This window comes from Etheostoma cragini, unplaced genomic scaffold (genome assembly GCF_013103735.1).
Source record: "Etheostoma cragini isolate CJK2018 unplaced genomic scaffold, CSU_Ecrag_1.0 ScbMSFa_1523, whole genome shotgun sequence".
Taxonomy (NCBI): domain Eukaryota; kingdom Metazoa; phylum Chordata; class Actinopteri; order Perciformes; family Percidae; genus Etheostoma; species Etheostoma cragini.
In genome coordinates, this window is record NW_023265587.1 from 1,022,478 (window position 1) to 1,028,334 (window position 5,857).

Below are 5,857 nucleotides of genomic sequence, written 5' to 3' on the forward strand. Positions count from 1 at the left end.
ATATGTTTTCAGAGGACCAACTACTGTTACAGTGTTAACATTAGTAACATTAGTAACACTATTACATGAACAGGGTGGTCGTATGTTTTCAGAGGACTAACTACTGTAACAGGTTAGGGCTGGGCGATATGGAGAAAATCAAATATCACGATATTTTTGACCAAATACCTTGATATCGATACCGAAACAATATCGTAGTGTTCACAAAATATTTACACAATGAGATTTTAGATAAATAATCGTCAGTAATGTTGACATAATGACTAAGTGGGTAAAAGCAAATAATAGAACAGTCACAGGGTCAGTCTGATAAGATCAGAAAATGACTATACTGTAATTTAGCCTTTAAAACCAGGAAAAGACAACACAATATTACTAGCCATTATACGATATGTAAAAACCTAAGACAACATCTAGTCTCATTTCACGATATAATATAATATCGATACATTGCCCAGCTCTAGAACAGGTTTTCAGATTTCAGATTTTATACCTAGCTGCTCATTTGCTGTTAGCACACTCAGATGTGAAAACACTAGACCCTGCAGATTAAAAGAAAAGCCACTCATCTAATAAAACACAACGACAAATCAAAACAGCGGTGTGTATGAGAAGCACAAGAAAGAAACCAAGCCTTTGAGCACACACATTTAGATGATCTAACTCTTGAATACCATGGATTCAATCGATTCCATAAGCCATAACGCTACCTTCCAAATTACAACAAGGCCTAATCAAAAGACAAAAACATTTAGTAGTGCGATACCTGCATAACCCAGACCTGGTCCAAGCTCAAAGCTAAAACAATGTTCAAGTAGCAAAGCCAAGACTCTTACTTATCAGTATGACCAAGAGGAGATAACAAAAGGAATATCGAGAACACAGAACACATGACAACCTCTAACGCACAGAGAAACCACAAACACACACAAACAACTGCTTAAAAGCATTTCCCGTGATCCGTGGCCAAACCCCACTGTCCACAACTGTAACGCCACTCAAACTAACACTGCACTAAACCCTCAACATGAGTTCATGAACAAGTGGGACCATCTGTTAATTACACTCTATGCTGTCGAGGAGATTATTTTGTGAGGAGCAGCTGCTAGCCAACACGTGGTTGTCCTAAAAATGCTTTTGAGATTATTGGAGGCAGCCACTAATGCTGATTGCTGTGCTTTGTGTGGATATTTGAAAGGTATTAACCCTGCTGCCCCAACTGAGATTACACCTCAGGGTGGCCGGGTTGGATCAGTGTGTATAGGAGACACCCGTGTATTGAGAGGTTTATGGCGCGGAGGTCCGGGGTTTGAATCCGACCTGCAAAGATTTCCTGCATATCCCCTCTCTCCCCCCTTTCTCACCTAGCGGTCCTATCAAATTAAGGCGGACAAGCCTATGTATCCACAGCAAAACATGTTAAATTGGCTCAATTAGTAACTGAGCTGTAGAAACACTGTAACTTATGCAATAATAAAGAAGCTAATTGGAAGGTGACTTACAGCAGCACTCTGGATGAGAGTCGGGATAGCTTTTAACATTGGAACGTTGCAGGGGAATCCAGAGTTCTCGCGAGACACAATTAGAATTTGTTCAGCGAGTTACTCTGGCATCGAGTAATGCTGCTCATTAACTATGCCCTTGTAGTCGAGCTGCACTAATTGTTGGGCAACAACAGCTCCACAAGTCAACTCAAGTGACTGAGTGAGCAGATAGACAATCCGACCCACAGACTCAGAGATGGAAGCTCGCAGACCATGGTATTCACTCAAGACTCACCGGTTCTCGATGACTAGTGAGTTGTTGATGCTCGCGTGAGTCAATCAATCCTGCGAATCAGCCGGCTACGTTGTCATGAGTGAATCGGATTCAGACGAGCCAGTGGAGTCTCTCCTCGAGCTTGGAGTAAAGCAAATCAACAACAAAAGCCATTATTTCACTCCTGAAATAACATAAAATGTTGTGCATGTAGCCTAGCTAGGCCTACCGTAGGTTTGGTGTATGAATGTAGTATGTTAAAATGCAATTAGGTCGAGCAGACATACTTCGAAACATTGCCAGCTTGCGCTCGCCTCGCAGCTCGGCAAGTGACTCTCACAACCCGGTTCAGTTTGGTGAGAGACTCAAAATAACCCAAATCCTTAAAAGGAACCGGGTTTGCCAGGTCAAGTCTAAATCCCCAGTTTTGCCCCTGCGATGACAACATGTCAAAATGGCTGCTGTGAAGGGGCCCATATCAGACAGAGGACAAGAGGACATCCTGACAAAGAGAAGGTTACCAAATCCCCCCCACCAGTCATTCTACTAATGCACCGTTCCAGTGCTCCAACAGCCTCTTGGTTCCAGCCAGCACACACACTTCATCTGGCCCGCACTCTCAAGGACCCGTCACACCGAGACAGATGCTTTCCACTCTTTCTCAAAACTGGCTTTAGCAATCAGTCCGTGACTCAGCCTGGAGTAGCAGCCACACAGCCGAGGTGTGAAAACAACACAAAAAATGAAAAGATGAAATGTTTTGTAGGAGTGTAAAGGGAGGTAGAAAATGTTCTGTTCATTCTTTGTCAACGTTTGACGTTTATCTGAACATACCATGGGAGTTTTGTGGGTTAGGGTACTAGTGGTGCATGTATATAAAACTGTCAGGGTATATCTGGGGCACTTATCTAACATAACCTGGGAGTTTTGTGTGTTAGGGTACTAGTGGTGTATGTAGATAAAACTGTCGGGGTATATCTGGGGCACTTATTTGAACATACCCTGGGAGTTTTGTGGGTTAGGGTACTAGTGGTGTATGTAGATAAAACTGTCGGGGTATATCTGGGGCACTTATTTGAACATACCATGGGAGTTTTGTGGGTTAGGGTACTAGTGGTGTATGTAGATAAAACTGTCAGGGTATATCTGGGGCACTTATCTAACATACCCTGGGAGTTTTGTGGGTTAGGGTACTAGTGGTGTATGTAGATAAAACTGTCGGGGTATATCTGGGTCACTTATCTAACATACCCTGGGAGTTTTGTGGGTTAGGGTACTAGTGGTGTATGTAGATAAAACTGTCGGGGTATATCTGGGGCACTTATCTGAACATACCCCAGGAGTTTTGTGTGTTAGGGTAATATAGGCGTATTTGGCGTAACAAATGCATGCTTGTAGGAAATCGGATCTTTGTAAATGGTAGGGTGCAGTCTAGAACTCCTATTGTGATTTGACACTATCAATAAAATTTGATAGAATTGAATGTCATGACTCTTATCAGTTTACTTTATTGTCTAATTATTATTGCCTATAATCATTATCTAATAATCCTTTGTCATTTTCATACAAAACTGTGACTTTGGGCATGTTGGAAACTATGCTTCCCTTAATAATCAATGGTCTCTGCTATGACTCTATCGTCTATAGCAATCACTTTCTCCCACACTTTACTAACACTACTCCCAAGCTGGCATATACGGTGTTACAACCGGACCACAGCAGTCTGTCAGCTAAGAGCTGGAAATCATTGCCGAAGATAGAGGGCACAACGCACAGGGAATCCTGAACTTGTGGCTTGGCAGTGCCACCAAAACAAAGCCGGAAACATTGGCTGAGGGGTTTCTCCACAGATGGCAGGAAACCTTTTGGATGTTTGTAGCTCACAAATTTTCTGATTTATCCTCCAGTTCATTAATACTAATAATCAGTGTGCGATTTTTGAAGAAAGCGGCAGGGGGGCACCACAAAGATGCAGGATTAATCATATACAGTAGGTATATAATTATTATAATGTGTATATAGACAAGAAAGGGGGAAATCCCAAATCAGGATGTAAAAAAAAAAATACATAATACTGTGTGCTCTGTTTGATGCTTATTGATTGTTTTTGGATTAACAGTAGAGCTCAGCCTAAGGGTGGTCAAGCACACCAATCATTTCAGGAGCCTAAGCTGATTGTAGTGATGCTGCCCTTAGCTCTCTAAAGGCCAGGCAGATCTTTGACAGCCCGGGAGGCCGAGCTGTGGAGGCCCATCACTGCTGAGGGTTTGGGGAATGTGTTAGTGGTTGGGTGACACATCCAGTGTGTGCCACAATGCTCATAGATGACTGATAAAAGCAAAGCATGAGATTAAAACAATGTCCTATGTTGGTCCCTGAAATATTCCCCACTTCAGTAAGAAAACCAATGCACAGACAATTTATTTCTGTTTATGTCTGAAGAGTCAAACTATCATCAACACCACTCCTTGAAGCGATGATCCTGAACAAGGTTTCTACTCTATTACCTCCACCCGTGCTCAGTGATGACGAAGCTTAGATTTCCAACAGCAGTCTCTCACAGCACAGGCTTCATTTTCAAGATGTTCAAAAGGAAATAATGCGATGCTGTGTTGTTTAATATAACATCATATATCGTGAGTTTGTGATGCTGTGTACATGCTGAAATCCTCTGCAGAAATGTGCTGTATAAATACAGTAAATGACGACTTGATTCTATTTCTGAATGTTACCCATAGCACCAAACCAGCCTCAAATATCCCCACTGTACGCTGAAACATTGCTGCTTCTGTGACACCTGTGCTGGCTACACAGATGCCAGATACTCCAGCCTCAGGCTAAGGTATATCAAGACTTGCCATGTGACCTCAAGATGACTCAATGCTCAATCTGAGGCATGCCAGGACCAACTATGGGAAAGAAGGGCAGGACTCACCACATACCCTGCCTGGGGTTGAATGCCTGAATACTATTGCTTAACAAAAGCCTACAGCTATACTAGCGGCTCTGTGAGGCTGTACTTTAACACAACTCTGCATTGTATTAAATGCCGGCACACTAATACGCTCACAGTGACAATGCTAGCATGCTGATGTTAATAATGGTCAACGTCTAAGTTTAGCGTGTTCGCAGGCTATCATTTGCTAACTTCATTAGTCTTAGCATCAGGTTTTTGAAAGATAAAATAGCCCCAGCAGGCTAGATTTATTTTCCTGGAGAGACATAAAAATTGGACTATCCTACTATGTGAGGGGCTGATGGACAATTTAAAAACGTAAAAAATGCCCTGTATGGAAATGTCACAAGTTGCTTGGCCCAATAGAATCTTCTTCCTGTCCCAGTTTGGTGTTGTGCTTAGGGGGAGACATCTTAACTAAATGAATCCATGTACAGTGGGTCAGAGAGTGAGGAATATTAATCAACCATGTCAACTAGGGCTGCACGATTATGGCCAAAATGATAATCACGTGTAAGAGGAGAGATCCAAACACTGGTACGGTTTTACAGAAGAAATGGGTCTAGTAACGCAACATTAAACAATATCCATATACCTTTCTTCGTTTGTGGAGACGCAGCGGATGCGAGGACATTAGCACCGGTGAAACATAGAGTATTAATATTACTCGCGCCCTAGAGCCCTGTGAGCTAACGGACACTATCTAGCACCCTAGAGCCCTGTGAGCTAACAGACTCTAACCAGCACCCTAGAGCCCTGTGAGCTAACAGACAGTAACTAGCACCCTAGAGCCCTGTGAGCTAACAGACACTAACTAGCACCCTAGAGCCCTGTGAGCTAACGGACACTAACTAGCACCCTAGAGCCCTGTGAGCTAACAGACTCTAACCAGCACCCTAGAGCCATGTGAGCTAACAGACTCTAACCAGCACCCTAGAGCCCTGTGAGCTAACAGACTCTAACTAGCACCCTAGAGCCCTGTTAGCTAACAGACACTAACCAGCACCCTAGAGCCCTTTGAGCTAACAGACACTAACTAGCACCCTAGAGACCTGTGAGCTAACCGACTCTAACTAGCACCCTAGAGCCCTGTTAGCTAACAGACACTAACCAGCACCCTAGAGCCCTTTGAGCTAACAGACA

The 5,857-nt window shown here is 43.1% G+C and overlaps 1 protein-coding gene across 8 annotated transcripts in view; it reads right to left on the bottom strand.

Moving 5' to 3' along the window:
* osbpl8 (oxysterol binding protein-like 8) overlaps positions 1–5,857 on the bottom strand; it is an 83,106-nt gene that overhangs the window by 61,397 nt on the left and 15,852 nt on the right. The window lies entirely within an intron of this gene.